The following is a 17,408-nucleotide window of genomic DNA, read 5'->3' on the forward strand; positions in this document are numbered from 1 at the left end:
GGTAGGACAAGAGTGGGAGAAGGACTGACCTCTTGACCCCTTCCAAGTCAGCTTCGGAGCAGGTCGACTCCAGAGACCCAGGGCAGCAACCGAGAGGCTGGGTTAGTTTGCTTCTCATTCTCAAAGGTAGACGTGCCTGGAGTGGGAACTCCTGTTTGTTTTCTCTGGAACCAAGCTGGGATTTGTCCTCTTTGGGGGAGATCTGTCTCACCAGGCGGGAACAGACTCCAGAACCAGCCACCAGGGGAGGGAGCTCAGAAAAGTCAGGCAGGCTTCCAGGCTATCAACCAATAGGCTGGGACAACAGGAGGCTCTAGACTCGGGGAAGGGACACTTAGAAACTAGGCTTATGTGCCTGGGGAACACAGCATGGCATCATGGGGAGTGCCTGACTTCGGACTTGGAGAGCTGTAGATTTGAATCCCAGTTTGGGTACCTACTAGCTGTGTGATCTTGGGTAGGTCACTTCACTTCTTGGGGGCGTCTGCGAAATAATTCTTAGAGAAGGGGCATAATGACCAAGATCATAGTCAGGCAGACTTGGGTGCAAGGCTCTGGCCTATAAGCGTAAGTTACTTAACTTCTGTACTTGAATCGTCCCTAAACCTCTATTTCCCCATCTGTACGTAAGATGTGAGAGTACTGACCTCATAGATCTGCGAGGATTCGTTGAGATAATGCAGGTCAAAGAAATACTTAGCATTAGGCTCAAACACAGACAGCCCTCCATAAATGTCAGCTATTATGGATGTCGCGTCCTGGTCTGGCTGGCAGTGAAGGTGTAGGTTATGTGGCATGTGTCTGGGCAATGATGGCAGTTTAGGGGGCACTCTACGGTTTCCCATAGTTTTCCAGTCAACTGGATCTTGGTGTCCTGCACTAGGCTGGGAGCTGCTGGGTCCTGGCTAAGTTAGCAGATTCCTCATCCGGCAACATCTTCTAAGCCCTGCTGGATGGGCTGACGAGGTAAATGAGGTGACTTGGAGGTAAACTTTGTCGGCTAAGCTTGTTTAAAGTACTGAGATCTGTGAACTAGGGAGGGCAGGGCTGAGGCTCAGAGCTTTACAGCTCAGAGAGTGTTTCCCCAAACAACTTCTCCTTTAGTTTGATCCCTACTGCATGCATCCTGCAGGAGGAATCAGAGGTCCTGAGAGGTTCCTCGCATGGGAGTCAGTGCTGGTGCAGATAATGTCATGCTGTATCCATGCAGCCACAATGCCGTGCTGCCCTCCCCAACCCACTAATCACAGGCTTCTGCTCTATAGGCTCAGTGCTGGGCTGAAGAGAGGGGAGGCACAGCACCCGGCCCTGTTCCTGCCCTTACATGGGTGGTAATAATAATACTGGGAGGTAATAATAGCTACTATTTATTGAGCACCCGCTAAGGGTGCAAAGTGCTTTACATAGGCGATCTTCTTTTTCCCACAGAGAAACGCTGTGAATAGGATTTCTTGAGTCTATTTTACAGATGAAGAAAGGAAGGTTTAGTGAGGTGTCCAAGGACACGCACAGCCAGAGGAAGAGCTGGGATTGAAGCCCCTTTAGCTACATCTTTTCATTCTTTATGCCATGTCACTTCCCTTTCTTCTTTGCTTTATTCTGCAGTGAGCTTAAGCCTAATTACGTGCAAAAAAAAAAAAAATTACGTGCACAACAACTGTGAATTGTGCACAATAGGATACTGGTATTAATTTCTGATCCCTCTCTCACTAAGCTACTGATGAACCTCTCAGTGGTCAGGTGTGACTCATGAAATTGTTCCTGTTCTAGTTTGATTGGAATGTCTACCTCTATAGTTACATAAAGACTCTAATGACCAGTGTGGACCATGGTAAAAAAAAAAAAAAAAAAACAGTTCCCCCTTTCTAAAAGCTACTGTAGCCAGGATCCATTCTCTTGCTCATCACACCCTCGCCTTTTTTGAAAAATTTTTTTTTCAACGTTTTTATTTATTTTTGGGACAGAGAGAGACAGAGCATGAACGGGGCAGGGGCAGAGAGAGAGGGAGACGCAGAATCGTAAACAGGCTCCAGGCTCCGAGCCATCAGCCCAGAGCCTGACGCGGGGCTCGAACTCACAGACCGCGAGATCGTGACCTGGCTGAAGTCGGACGCTTAACCGACTGCGCCACCCAGGCGCCCCTTTTTTTTTTTTAATTTTTTTACCCTCGCCTTTTTTGAATGGCTGTTTATGTTCTTTGCCAGTTTTTCTACTGAGTTATAAGAACCCTTCATATTTTAAGAAAACTAGTCCTGTTTATTTGTATACATATTGGAAATATTTTCCCCCCACTTAGTCAATGGTCCATTGGCTGCATATATAGTATTTGGGGAGCCAGGCAATAGTTTTGTATTATTTTTCAAAAAGCTTTCTCACGTAAAGAGAAAAAGTAAATTATTTATGTATCCAAACCTTATGAGAAGTTTACTTTATTCTCTTCCACTGATTTGTCAGTCTATTATCTCTCAATTTTAAATTGTTATAATATTTACAGATTTATAATGTGTTTTAATATCTGGTAATTCATGTCTGCCTTCATTGCCCCTTTTCAAAAAGCTTTTCCCAGCTTCTCTTGCATATTTATTTTTTCTTTGAAAAGTTGTACAAATGACTCACCCCTGTTATAGGAAAATGAGAAGTGCAGATAAATATAAAAAGAAAAGAAAAGAAAAAATGAATAATAATACCATCCAAAGGTCACTTATATTAATTTCTTGGAATACCTCATTCCAATCTCTTCGTATGTGTGAACACACACACACAGGTCTTTTCTAACACAATTCAGGTCATGCTATTCTAGAAGATTTATTACTAAAATAAGTATACCCATCGCTTAATTAGTATGCCTGTTGCCTAATATACCATGTTTTATTTAACCTTTCCTCAGGTGGAGCATGCAAATTATTTCTAATTTTTCACTCAAGCGATTTATGCTTCTTTCTGTCTTGGTGTGAATGAATCCTTTGCACGTTCCTCTGGCAAGTTGACCAACATCTGGTCTAAGATCTTCACTAGCATTTTGATGTTAAGTTCGGGATGTGCTTATCAGCTAATCAATATCTGCCCAGAGACTTCTTCCCCCTTGAAAGCGCCATTCCGAATCACTGAGCGCAAAGGAGACAGACACTCCTTGTGGAGGAAGTTGGCATTGTGGTTAAGAGCATGAGTTTTGGAATCAGACAGAACCATGTGAATTTGGAGAAGTTGCCTAAATTCTGAGTCTGTTTCCTCATCCGTAGAATGTGAACACTGAGAGCTACGAGGAGCGTTATAGTGGGGATTAAATGTGATTGTCCAATACAGTGCTTAGTGTTATGCCAGCACATAATAAGACGTTCAATGAATGCTATCTACACAGCCTTCTACCTCCTCCAACTACTCACCCACAGCTACCCTCCGTCATCCTTATGAATTGTGCTGCGTGACAGCTGGATGGAGCTGCTGAAGACTGAATTATCTTCAGCAGCCTTGGTACGCAGAGTGTGGTCCAAAACTAGGAGTATTTGCATCACCTGAGAATCTGCAGAATTTCAGGCCCTCCCAAGACCTATTCCATCAGAATCTGCACTTTTAAAAGATTTCCAGGTGATCTGTATGCACAGTAAATACCTTTGCAGAGGTATTGGTCTCTTATTCAGGATGCTAGCGGGGGTTGTATGGGAGGCCTGGGGGCACAGGAACACGTGACATCTCTGCTCTGGAATTTGCACTCTCTTGGCCTCAGACCCATCGCTCGGTAGCAGTGTGCTCTTCACAAATCTCCAGTGACCTTTACCACTCTGGTGTGGTGGGAGAATCTCCATCTTCAGATTCAGACAGACAGGGGTTTCAACCCCGGCTTTGTTATCTGGAAGATCTAGCAGACAGTAGACACTGAAACAAATTATTTCAGCTTTCTGAGCTCAGTTTCCTCACCTATGAAATGTGGGCAATGCATCTTTCCTGAGGTGTTATTGAGATAACCGGTGATAAAGTATTTAAAAAGCCTTTCACATCCCAGGAGATCCAATAAGTATTTCAACTCTGAAGACCTCCAAAGCTGAGTGTGCATTTCAACTCCATGACCCACCTGGCTGCTCCCTTCCTCTCCTAGGACTTAAGTTTCGCCATTTGTAAAATGGGCATTTAGGTCAAATAACTTCTAAGGTCTCTCTCCGCCCTAAAACTCAGCAACTCTTAGGGATAGTTCAGTACACATATTTGAATCCTAAGGGTAGGTCATGGTTAGAGAAGAGTTGAGACTCCCACCATCCTGACACATTACCTAAATTGTCTTTCAATCAGAGACCTAATGAGAGGGGTAGATTTTGTATGTATTAACGCATGTTTTCAATTGATACAAACAAGAAACTCAAGGAAAGTGTTGGTAGTTATTAAATAGCATATACCTAGATGGCATAGATTATGGCATAGTTATTAAATAGCATATACCTAGAGGGCATATACCTAGATGATTTTAAGGTGGGTACTGAGATCTCCCAAGCTGGGTTTTGAACCTCTGGCATGCGTGGGGCACGTATCTGGTACTGGAAGTTCTCTGATTTGAACTACAAAGCTGTCGATATCATCCAGACTGAAAATGCTTAACTGGGCAGAGAGATACAAAAACCTGGCTCCCCACAATGGAGCCTTAATAAATGATAAACAATTAATTAATTTAAAGTACTTGAATCCTAAGTAATCATCTCCCTCAGCTTTTTTTGAGGAGAATATAGTATCAGGAAAGTCAGAAATACACTCAAACTAACAGTCTGTATCCCTAAGAGAGAGAGAGAGAGAGAGAGAGAGAGAGAGAGAGAGGGCTAAGCAGGCATGATTTATCATCCATTTCTGCATTTGCTCCTTTGCCAAACCTTATTTGAACACGATAGACACAGTGCTAGGTGTTGAGGAATGGAAGATCAGAGTAGGATTCAATTGGGCAATTATAAAGTGCTGTATGAGATGAGACATATACCCAAATAACTCTTTTTTTTGGAGGGGGCACCCAGATCCCCACATAACTCAACGCAAGATCAAAACTATCACCAAAGAAGGAATGACGAAATGGTTTGAATCTGGACAGGACAGAGAGATTACTTCTGAGTCTTTCTAGCAGGTGTAGCATCTAATCTGCGCCTTGAATGATGGGATTTTATTCACTGGTTCAACAAACATTTGCCAGGAACCCGTTAAGCACAATGCCTCATAGAAGATGCCTTCAGAGTTGGCCAGTTACGGAGGGGTGGTTTGCCAATTGTTATTTTCTATGATTTGTTCTTCTTTCTTTTATGCCCCCAGTTTGGGGATGTTAAACTAGTAGGTCACTTGGGGGACTTTCAAAAGTGATCATTGCTAAATGGTGGCTCCCCCAAGTCAGACAAACCTGCGTTCATTGGACACATACTTATCCGGTAGGTACTCTGTGCCTAACACCATGCTGAGGGGCCAGGAATATGGTAATGAGCTCAGGGACCATGTGATGCCTGGTGCTTCTCCAACGTGGGTGGGCACAGCCCTGAATCAGGATATATGGCTTGTCAAGCAGAGCACAGATTGACTTTTAGCTCCTGCCTTCCCCACTTAGCCGGATGGAGGGAGAGAAACAGTGTCACACGATCTCACAGATACGTACACAACGGTAACTCTGATGAGTGCCACACAGGAAAGAGGGACCTTCCTTGTCTTGAGGGACTTATACAGGCAGCTGGCCACTCAGGGGGATCGGGGAAGGCCTTGCTGAGGTGCAGTGCTTGACCTTGGACGCACTTGAAGTGTGACTAGGAGTTAATAGGCAAAGAGGGAGGGACCAGTGCTCCAGGTAGAGAGAAGAGTGTGTGCCTGTGCTACTTTTCCTGAGGAGCTGGGGAGGGGGAAGAGCTGAAAGGAAGACAGTGTGAGATGAATCTGGAAGCACAGGAAGGGGACTAAATCAGTAGTATGGTGAGTAGAACATGGGAGGGGAAGGTGAGAAAATGGTGAAGATACTGCCCAGGTTCCTCTCTGCCATGTGTAATTGGATGAATGGAGTACTACCTTTGGCCTCATCCCAGGGCTGCCACATACAGTTGTGTGAGTTGTGCACTGCACAGGGCATCTGGCTGAGTGGGGAAGGCAGGAGCTAAAAGGCAATCTGTGCTCTGCTTGTCAAGTCATACATCCTGATTCAGGGCTATGCCCACCCGAGCTGGAGAAGCACCTTCTGATAATTTGCAAAAAGGAACCATCCAGTTGGCTAGATAAAAAAGGAATTAGGCCTTTTAACTCAGGACCACAGGAATCCAGGCAAGCCCACATGGCGTCCCAGAAGTGGGGGCGGGCTGGAGGTGGTAAGGCCAGGAGCAGAGTACCCGGATGGTGGAGGCAGGGGCTGGAAAGGTTGACGAAAAACTGGGAGAGTGCAAAGAACACCAAGTTCAGTTTATTTATCCTGCAGTGTCTGTCTCTGGCCTTTCCTGGACTCCTGACCCACAGGGAGGGATCCTGCCTGTGGCTCACCCTTCCTGTTATTTTTATGCTTTTGTTAGATGCCTTTGATGGGAGTAGATATGGAAACCTAGACTGTCAGGGAGGAGAAGCAGCCGAAGACCATCCAGTTCTACTTTCTTGTCCTAGAAGTAAGAACACGGCGGCCCAGAGGGAAAGGAATGCTCTTTCCCATGTCCCCAGGCTGGGACTAGATCCTCGGTTTCCTGACTTAACCACACCTTGCTGATCTTCCCTCTAATAAGAAATAGATTGAGCTGTTGCAGGCAGCAAAGCACACCTGAAAGAGCAGAGGTATTGAGTCGGGTCAACCTGGATTTGGATCCCCACTTGCTATATCTTTGCTGTGTGATCTTGGGCAAGTTATTTAAGCTCTCTGAACTTTGTGTTTTCTACCTGTAAGATGGGGATGAAAACGCTTTCCTTGAAGGGGGGGCTGTGAGAATTAATGTGAAGACTCTAGGGCAGTGTCTCTTCGCAAGCCATGATCCAGATTCCATTCTCCACTTCTGTGACCTTCTCCAGCCCCTGTTTCTTCACCTACAGTGTCTCTGTTCCTGAGAGTTTGGCAGGGATCTACAGAAAACGTATTTCTTTGGAAGGTCTTTGTGCACCACCGCATATCACACTATTGAGAAATGACTCTATGTTTCCCCCTAACCTAAGCCCAGCTGAGCCCTAAGATGCAAAGGGCAATTGACCTCTGGCCCCTAAAGCAGCCCTCTCCTTTCCCCCCCCATGATGACTCTGCATGGATTTCAGGAAGCGTCATGTGAAAATAACACCTTCAAACCAGAAGCAAAAGGAACTGGAAGGCTTTTGCAGGAAGCATAATATAAAGAAGGTGGAGGCTGGGAGCTCAAAAAAAAAAAAAAAAAAAGAAGCAATCACAGGGAGGTTTTGTTTTTTCTTTCGAAATGATTTTTGATGGCACATAGTTACTTTTATTTGTTCCCTGACTTTGAGAGGCTGAGAAGTAGCAGTCTTATTTTGAATACCTATTGTTACTCCTGAGATTTTATGCAGAATAGAAAGGATTGTTTTGAACAGTTTCTCATGGACAAGTGGAAGCTGTACCCTCGCTGCAGATGATTCATCCAGGAGAAACGATATATAAACAAGACTGCCTGCCTGGAAAGCGGATGGGAGGGCGGGAGGGTGAGGTATTTCAGAAGGGGCTTTTTACTCCCATGCCAGCGAATGATAAAAGCTAGCTCTTGAAATAGCAGGGGTGCTGTGGAATGGAGGTGTCAGAAAGTTTTACAACCTTGCATCTCATAGTTAATATCAGAAAAAGCACTTCTTAAATCTCAGACTAAGACCAGGTGCTTTCTCACAGTCATGGTGTATTGCTAGGTTGATTCAATCTTCAGCCCTGTCCTCGTGAGTGTGATGTGAAAAAGCATGGGCTCTGAAAGCTGATGAAGCAGAGCAGGTGAGGCTGAGAAGCACCCAGGCTGCAAAATGTTAGGAGGCACCTATTCTCAGCATCATACAAGTGTACGGTCAGCATTTGCATGACTCTCAGAGTGAGAGCCTCCTTCAATTTGCACCTAGGGTGCTTCTCTGGCCTCATCGAGTCCAGGCTCTGGAACTGAGTTAGAATCAGGGCTCCATCACTTATTGGAGGTATAACCTCAGAGAAGCAATTGTAATTAGGCTTGGCTATAACAGAAAAACCCAAAACGGGGTGGCTTTAACGGGTAAAAGTTTATTTCTCTATTACATAAAAATATAGAGCAATACAGGGGCACCTGGGTGGCTCAGTCAGTTGAGCGTCTGACTCTTGATTTTGGCTAAGGTCATGTCCCAGGGTCCTGGTATTGGGCCCTGCATGTATGGAGACTGCTTGGGATTCTCTCTCTCTCTCTCTCTCTCTCTCTCTCTCTGCCCCTTTCCCCTGCTCATACTCTCTCTTTCTCTCTCTCAAATAAAAAAAAAAAGTAGAGAGAGAACAATACAGAGAAGGGCTAACATAATGTCTCTGTTACATAAGGTCACCAGAACCTACCTTCCTTCTAGCACATTGTCCTGCCATTCCTGTGTTTTAGTCCTCATGATCCGAAAGGGCAGGCCTGAAGGTTCAAGATGGAGACATCCGTGTTCCAGGAGGCAGGATGGAGGAAGGTGCATGAACCATGTAGACACATTACTCACTTGAAAAAAATCAGTAATATGACAATGACAAAAACATAGATCAGACTTTTAAAAACCCAAATAATACAAAAAATAAAATCTTTTATTTTTTGGATTATTAAATCATCTGTAATTGTTACTTCTATCGATGTCACTCCAAATTCTCAACATCAGCATCCAGTTTATTATAACTGGGCCACAGTCTCGCTCCCTGCAACTGAAAATGTTTCCAGGTGGACCCCTTCTTAGGCGTCTTCATGAAATGTCCCTAAAGCCCTAGCTTCGGGAATAGGAGAATTACCCAGAGTGTGAAGGTAGACATCCTTGTATTTGCCTACCCAGCATTCATTCCCCATTCTGGTAGTCACACCCCAGTTTCGCTTTGGGATACTGCTGGTTCCTATTCCTTGTAGATTTGGTAGAAACTATTAATTGGGCTTCAGGTGGGAAGGGGTAGAAATGTAACGCAAGCCAGAACAATAGCCTCCCTCTTTCTCAGGAATTTGTCTCTTGAGTAGAGACAGAAAAAGCACAGTAATATGATCAGGGACCATTCTTTCTAGCAGAGGCATGGATATCAGACAAAGTCCTTGAGCTGCCCTGGACGCTGTCTCTTCTGAAGTCTGACTGTTCAGTTAGTCCTTCAAATCTTGTTCATGATGCCCCATATCCTTCCAGTAAATCTTTATTTCCGTTAATTAGATTATGTTTTTGTTGCTTGCAACCCAAGAACCTTAAATGACACAAGTAGTTATTCATTTGTTCTACCTAAAGATTTGGAATTGTATAGGCTGGTCTGACTATTGTCACTCTGGCTTTTTCTTTTCCAGAATCTCCTGATGAGGCCACAAATGCCTCCGGCCACACACTTAGCCCTGCCCTGCTTCTGAGCCAAATGAAGTGGGATATGAAGGTAGGATGTAGATTTAAACTGTCCCTCTTATATCTGGGTTTTAGTGATTAATAGGGCTGTTAAGACTAAGACCAATAAGGTGGCAAGCAGGATACCAGAGAGGAAGTCCCAGGGGCCAGGCTGAGGAATTACCTAGAAGGCACCAGTCCAAGGAAGGAAAAGGCCAACATGCTATGTAGACTTCACAAAACAAGGAGTGTTGCCTGTCTTATTCCCCACTCTATCCCTCGTACTAAAAGCCAAGTTTGGCCATGATAAGCACTCAGGAAATAGGTGCTGAGAAAAAGCAGTAGCATTAAGAAGGGCTGAGATTTGTGGTGGCAGAAACCAAGTGAAAGGGTGATATCATCTCACAGAGGTGGAGAGAGGTCAGCAAGCAAGGGAGTACATACGTAGAGTTGAGGGTACGGAGGCGTTGGATTCTAAAGGTGCCAACCAAGGCAGTCACTGTGATGTTTGCTGTTTTTCCACAATAATTCCTGTGTTCCTCTCTCTGCTATTTACCTCTCGTAACCAGAGCCAGCCCCAGAAAAAACCTATTGCTACCACCTTCGGCTTCTTCCCTCCTGTACCTGCAGCTCCCCCATGGTTTGGCCCAGCCCATCAGAATGACATTCCACCTTGGTCCCTTCTCTTGAGTGCTAATGCTTTCCCCTGTCCTAATCCCTAATGCGGGGTCTGGGGCTCTCATGCCCTGCCTTGCTCTTCCAAGTCCTCCTGACTAAGACCAAAGACTCGCTCCATTTTTTTTTTTTTTTTGGACAGGTCCTTAAGGTGTGGCCACCGAGATCATGCTTCCTAAATGATGACGTGGTTACTAAAATCAGTAATGACAATATCCAACGTTTATTGGACACATATAATGGTCAGCTCCCATTCAAAGCTTTTTCACTTTTATGAAGTGCTCACTGTAACCCCATGAACTGAGTGTTATTGTTATGTCACAGGCTGTTCGTTGCCTTCCCAGCCTTCACGCTCCCAGTCACAAGTGTCAAAGACTACACATCACACACTGCCTTGTGACTAGGAGTGGCCAACGAAGTCTACATGGAAGTTGCTGGGTGAGCTTCAGAGAAAACTTTTTAAAGCAGGTAGGGTGTCTTTTTAAAGCTCTGATCTTTTTCTCCTTCCTCTAGGCTGGAATGTAGCCATGGCATCTGGAGGGCACCTCATAACCATGAAGTGACTTTAGGACAGAAGCCACACACAATGGTGGAGCAGAAAGGTAGAAGGGGCCTATGCTCCTGATGACTGGAGAGCTGCCCCACCTCTTTAGGCTTCTTTTATAGCAAAGGAAATAAATCTCTAACTTTTTATTTGGTTGTTCTATTGTATGTGACACAGTCTACTCCTGATTGATGAACTTATTTCAATTAAATATTTAATATATATAGTGGGGCAGACATATATAGTGGTCCCCACATATCTCCATGCCCCTCCACATTTCTCAGTTTCCCCTGCAGTTAGGTTGGGACGATGTCTAATTTTGAACAATGGGCTCAGAGCAGAAATGACATGTCACTTCTGTACTAATGCATTTTGGAGCCAGTGTGCCTTCTCCAATTCTCTCTTCCATGCTGTAGTGACCCCGGACGCCACATGATAAGATGGAGGTATCACAGGATACAAAGAAATGGGATCCTTGAGTCACTGGATGTAGAAGAGCTCCCATGAACCCGCCTTTGGGTGAGACTGTGGGTGAGTGAGAAATTAACTTCTGTTTTGCTAAGTCACTGAGAGTTCAGAGTTTATTTGTTACTGCAGCATAGGTTAACCGATCCTGACTAAATATGCCTCATTTTATAAACCAAGAGATTGAGTCTTTCAGCAGTTAAGTAACTTGCCCCAATCAAAGGGGCTACTTAGGAACCAAGTCTATCTGACCACAAGAGCCAACCTCTGTGGTCTCCCATGCCCTCCTTGCCCAGTATTGGCCACGCTGGCATTCCTGATTCTGTTGGCTTCCTGTCATTTGCTTCCATTCAGGTCGGTTTTTTTCCTTTAGCATCTGTCCCTCTGACCTGCATAGATTAGAATGCCACATGCCCAAAGATTAACCTGTGACACTCAGTTTATAGAATTACATCTCATATTGTAATTCTTCTTGGAATTTATTTTGAATCTTGGCTGGTTGAGTTGGCCAATACTAAAAATGGTTGCTTAGCATCTGGCTTCTATTTGGTCCTTGGCTAAAACAAAACATTCACAATTGATTTTCATCACCAGGTTTGTAGTATTTTCTGTTTTCTTTCCCGAACACAGTGAAGAAAAAGAAAGTGAGATGTGGCCATTATTCTATATCTGCATTATTTAGCTTGGTGGATTGGAACAAGTTGCTCACAAGAAAAGCTCATGTATTCAACAGATGTTATGTTCCAGGGGCGTGATAGATTCTGGGAATGCTGGGAGAATTTTACCACACAGTCCTTACTTTAAAGGAGTGCCCAGTCTAAGGACCTGTGTAAATAAATAGAATGCAAAATAGTGTGATAAGCCCAAAGAGAATCAGCGTGTATCAGATGCAGTGGTGACACTAATGGGAAGGTTGTCCTTTCTGACTGTTCCAATTCCCATAGGAAGAGGTTTTATGCCACAGCTGGAAGAGTTTTCCAGAGACTGCTGAGTACCGAGTGTTGTGGTAAGCATTTTCCATAAATCAAATTTTGTCTCCCATTTACAAGTATTGCATCTTTTCCAAGGATGAGTCAACTGTTGCTCAGAAGGAAAGAGAATTGGTCAAGGTCACACATGCAGCATCTTAACCCAGTTCTGGCCAATTCTAGCATTTCATATTTCCCCAGAGTACCAAGCTCGTCCCTCTGTGGAGGCAGGTGGGTTTATTCTGACAACATAAGCCTCCATCGTCTTATCCAGGGAGTTTCCTGAGACGGGCTCTCCACAGTTCCGTCGCAGCGTGGGCTTCTTGGAAATTCGGTTCTCCTTCTCAAGGCCTCCCTACCTGCTGAGCCTCATTCTTCATTCTGAAATAGGAGCTGCCCTGTAAACAGCATCTGGTGCTCACTTCCAGGCCTCCGGCTGGTGGAGCAAGAACATTTCCAGTGCATATGCTTCCTTATTCTGTTTAAAAAAAAATGTGTTTATACTTGGTCCCCTCTGAAGCCGGACGACGCCCATGATTTCGTCCCAGGTCCCAGCCAAATTTGTTGGCTGGGCTTTTTCCAGTCCTTTACACCCCAGAAAGGGAGAGCGCTGTGTCTGCCCTCTGGCGCCATCTACCGGCACTGCTCGAGTCTCCGAATGAGCCCCAATTAATTGGATGAATCTTGTCGCTTCATTAGCCCATTGGTTTTTTTCTTCACAGACTAGAGGGCGACCAATTAGTAAAGAGAGTAGACAGCAAATATAGCTCACCTTAAAGAGGCCAGAGTCTCCTTTCTCTCGCGTTTCCTACCTCACCCGTTGTGACATTCCTTCATCTTCAATTCTTTCTTCCTTTTGAAAATATTTATTTTGTTCTTATATAGAGATCAGGGCATGGGGCACACAGCTGCACACCTGAGCAAACACAGGGGCTGACTGATTTGCTGGTGTAATGAAAAACATTAGTTTTGAGCTCATTACTCTGATTCCACAATGGGCACCAAATCCCACTTAAGACCCACGGAGGAAGTCTTCAAAGGGACACTGCTCCAGGTCTGTGCCTGGGGAGCCAGCCGCCCCTCTGAGCATTTGCAAAGGAATAACCCACGTTTGGAGACCCAGGCCTGTCAGATCAAAACCAGGCCTGGCCTCCAGACCTTGAAACAAGTCGCAACAGTGAACCTTACTCATCCATTTTCAAAATACGGCCTGTTCTCTACAAAATGGAGCAAAGCCTCTCAGATTGGCGCTGGCTGCTCTATTTGATATATTAAGGAGAATCTTGACTCTTTCCAGGTTTCTGCCAGTCTGTTTTAAATCCAAATGGCTTGGCGGAGAATGGTTTTTAGTTATTTTTTTGTTTGAAATGGAATTCAAAACAGCAGGGGCATAAAGCCTAGCTACGGATGGAAGAGAAAATTAAAAGGTCCCTGGAGTCCCCCGCTCACCTTTCACATTGAAGGAAAAGGAATTAGGGTTTCTGGTAAACCGACTGTCTGTTGAAGCACCCCTCAGGGAGGGAGGGTGATATTGCTGAGCCGTTGAAGTTGTCAAGATATCTAAAGATTTTGATTTCTTCAGAGGCAGAACGATCAAGAGCTCAATTCTAGAGCAAAACCCTGCTCCTGATTCTTACAGTCATGAGGACGTAGCCATTTTTGGGGACCTGTCTGAGTCCGACTTCCTGGGAACAAGCCTGTGATAGCTAGCTGGTAGGACTGTTGTTAAGGTTGAAAGAATGTAGCACAGGAGGCACTTACCACTCCTCCTGGCACATCTTTCTTTGTTTTTTCTTTCAAAAATATGTAACCCTTTTTTTTTTTAAGTGCATTTATTTTTGAGAGTGGGGGGAGGGGCAGAGAGAGAGGGAGACAAAGAATCTGAAACAGGCTCCAGGCTCCATGCGGACAGCACAGAGCCCAACACGGGGCTTGAACCCTCGAACCGTGAGATTATGACCTGAGACAAAGTCAGACACTTAACCGACTCAGCCACCCAGGTGCCCCTGGGCGCATTTTAAGAACCTCACAAACAGCTTAAGGTCAAGATCAGTCTCTTATAGCCAGGAATTAGATCTTCTGCCTGAAGCATGAAATGTGTGACTTTTAGAAAACGCCTGGGTTCTCTGCTCACTGTCATCCAACCTCTCTGGTTGTTTGAGACCTGAGGGTTAAGATACTGTATTTGGACATGTGGTATTAAACTGCACACCATCTGGATCCACCTGCCCCATGGGCTCCTTCTTTTCCCATCCCCTCCTCTGATTCCCCTGGAGGGAACCTTACGTTCTAACCACACTGGTCTTCTGGCTACTTCTAACACATGCTTTTGCCCAAGAGAGGAATGCTCTCCCCACCCACTCCCATATGCCTGACTAATTTCCTTCAGGTCTCAGTCTAAAGGTCACTTCCTTGGGGATGCCTTCCCTAATGACCAGACTGAGTCAGGCATCTCCCCACCCTTCCACTGAATGCTCTGGAAGTGCCTTCATAGTATCTGCAGTAATATTGCTTGCACATCTTTCAGCACTTTGCAAAGTGCTGGGCTTCATAAGCAATTGTGATCATCTTTTTAATGATCTGTTATATGTCTTTTCCTTACCTGACAGTAAGTAGGCAGGAACTCTGTCTATTTTGTCCACGAACAGTTGATGCGTGGCTCATGGGCCCTGGAGTCCTGCTTGCCTTAGTCCTTGATGTCCCCTCTCTCTGAAATACTATCCCCCATTTTTCTGTCAACCCCCCACTCATCTCTTTTAAGATACAATTCCAAGTCGGCTTCTCAGCGAAGCCATTGCTCAACTCCCTTAGGTGGGGTACTTGTTCCCCAGGCACATTGTTTTTATGTCTGTCACAGCAATTAATATATTGAATGCCATTAGCTTTTGATAGTAGGATTGATGCCTTACATAGCTTCTCACTTCCAGTGCTTAGTGGGTGCCTGGCACCGAGGAGGCATTCGATAAACATTGAGTGAGGATGAATACAGTAACATTACCTTCTGAGAGAGTGATGATCATTCAGTGCCATGTTAGTATCTTAAGGCAGAAAGATTTTGGCCATCTACACCAAGAATTGGTCAGAATATTACCTCCTAGAAATGTCTTAAGCCACACAGTAGACTCATCAACCTTTCTTGGTATCTCACACTTGCAACACTGGATATATCATTCACTTCTTATGCCTATAACCAGTTCTAGAAATTTTCAGAGATCTTTCATGTAAAGATCTTTGATTTGTTGTGAGGAGAGAAAAAATATTTCATGGCGCGTTGGATTCTTCTCAGAATTCAGTCATGGAGACAGTCTATTGATTTTTTTTTCTTACTTTTACTACTTCAACAATTGAAGTAGTACTGTAGATACTGATACAGTTCAATGAGTAGGAGAGTAGAGAAAAACACAGACCTGAATAGATGGGCTTCCCGACATTTCATAGTCTTGCCCGAGTATCTTTGACTCTATTTTAATTGGCCTAGATGAGTTAATATTACAACAGCAACCAATATTAATAAGTAGCTATTTTTTACAGAGTATTTTTACATATTATATTGTTTAATATAGTCCTCCTGAACATTTTCCATCCAGAGAAGTATGCTTTGATAACTTGTACCTGGAGCCCCCAACTTGTTGTAAGAGATTCAAGAATGGATCATGAATCTTGACCCAGCTTTTGAAGGGGACTAGATGCCCCTCTACCCTGGCCTGTAAAATGTGTTGAGCGTAACAAGAGTAATCACAAAATAGATGGACCAGAGTCCATCTGGACTCTGTTTGACCTCCAGCATCTACTGTTTTGTAAGTCCTGACATTGCTTTGATGATCTCTTCCTCCCTCTCTTTCTTCCCCGACTCTGTGGTTTGATGGGACTCCAAAACCCTAGTATTGAAGGTTGACCTACACCTAAGCCACTCAGTATGTCCCTTCCCATCCCTCAGCCGTGGTGATTGGTTCAGGGAGGGATATGAGACCCAATCAGACCAATGAGACACCATCCGTGGAGGAGGCAAGTAAGTGCCATCTCCATCTTACTTTTTCTTGTGGACAGAGAGTGGAGTCTGCTGGGCACTATCACATGGAGCCTGAACATGAAGCTAACACTTCCCATAGCAAGCTGAGTGAGGGAGGGAAATCAAAGCCTGCTGATACCATGTGAGCCCTGTATATAGCCAGGTTTAGAGCTACTTCTGCTGATGGCTTTTCATTGATTTATTCCAATAAAATTGCTTTTTACTTAAACTGAATTTTTTTGTTACTTGCAACCATAAAATTCTAACTGATGCACGTCTGATCTGCCAGCACTAAGCTAAGCCCTTTTACATATATCAGCTTCTTTAATCATTGCAACAACCCAATGTGGGTAGATACTACCATCTCTACTTCATAGGTAATGAAATTGAGGCTTAGGGAAATTAACTATCTTCCCGTTCACAGCTAGAAATGTTCAAGTTGGGATTAGGGTTCAGGTCTTAGTCGCTGTGCTGTTTCCTGGACACAGCTGGAGAATGGTAGCATGCTCCTTCTCAAGGTCCCACATGCTGTCAGGCATCATCCATTTCTCTCCCTCCCCTCCCCAGCACTTCTAACTTAGTCCCTCCTTTTGCTATTCCCCCCCCCCTCCTTTTTTCCCCTCCTGAAACTTGAGTTCAAGTCTCCAGGGAGATAAACATGAGCCCCTCCAACCAGCAAGCGCTGGGAGCCTGGGCTTAGCCATTCCCCTGCCCAAGACATGGGGATTGCTGAGATGACCCCTGTGTAGGCTTTCTGGCTTCTTTGCTATGGAAGTCACAGCCCTCCCCTGGGTGCCAGAGATTGCTCCTTCCTTTTCTGGCCCAGAGCCATTCTCAGAGGCTTCTTTGACAGCACCCAGGGCAACCTGGGCTGATAGGCACCCTGCCTAGATAAGGCATTTCACTGCCTGGGCATTTGTGTGCAGCTGGCTCTGTTTGAAATCCTGCCTCTCTCTGACTTCACTTCCTGAATGTGCTGACAGGCCTCTGAGCCAAGCCAAACAGGTTCCCAATACCGTGCCTGCAGAGCATTCCCCTGTGAGTGCAGCTGGGGAAACAAAACTTTTCTCTAGCCCGTAGAGAGGACCTGCCAGCCCTTATATGACCAAGAAGCAAGCCCTCTGAGACCTTGTTGAATCTTAGTGGGAAATGTTTGCGTTTCAGTTAGGGTGGCATGTGTGTGTGTGTGTGTGTGTGTGTGTGTGTGTGTATGTGTGTGTGCATGCACACTGGCTTGGGGTACGGGGTGGGGGGTTCCTGATTATTTCTTCTTAAATGAACAAGT

General features: G+C 44.9%; 1 long non-coding RNA gene across 1 annotated transcript in view; it reads left to right on the forward strand.

Moving 5' to 3' along the window:
- LOC123379629 overlaps window positions 1–16,508 on the forward strand; it is a 33,946-nt gene extending 17,438 nt beyond the window's left edge. The window contains exons 2-6 of the long non-coding RNA XR_006584327.1: window positions 9,432–9,514; window positions 10,651–10,739; window positions 11,098–11,212; window positions 12,091–12,152; window positions 16,162–16,508. This is a non-coding gene — a long non-coding RNA (uncharacterized LOC123379629). The remainder of the gene's footprint in view (window positions 1–9,431; window positions 9,515–10,650; window positions 10,740–11,097; window positions 11,213–12,090; window positions 12,153–16,161) is intronic.
- The last annotated feature ends 900 nt before the right edge of the window (window positions 16,509–17,408 follow it).

This window comes from Felis catus, chromosome C1, assembly GCF_018350175.1.
Source record: "Felis catus isolate Fca126 chromosome C1, F.catus_Fca126_mat1.0, whole genome shotgun sequence".
Taxonomy (NCBI): Eukaryota; Metazoa; Chordata; class Mammalia; order Carnivora; family Felidae; genus Felis; species Felis catus.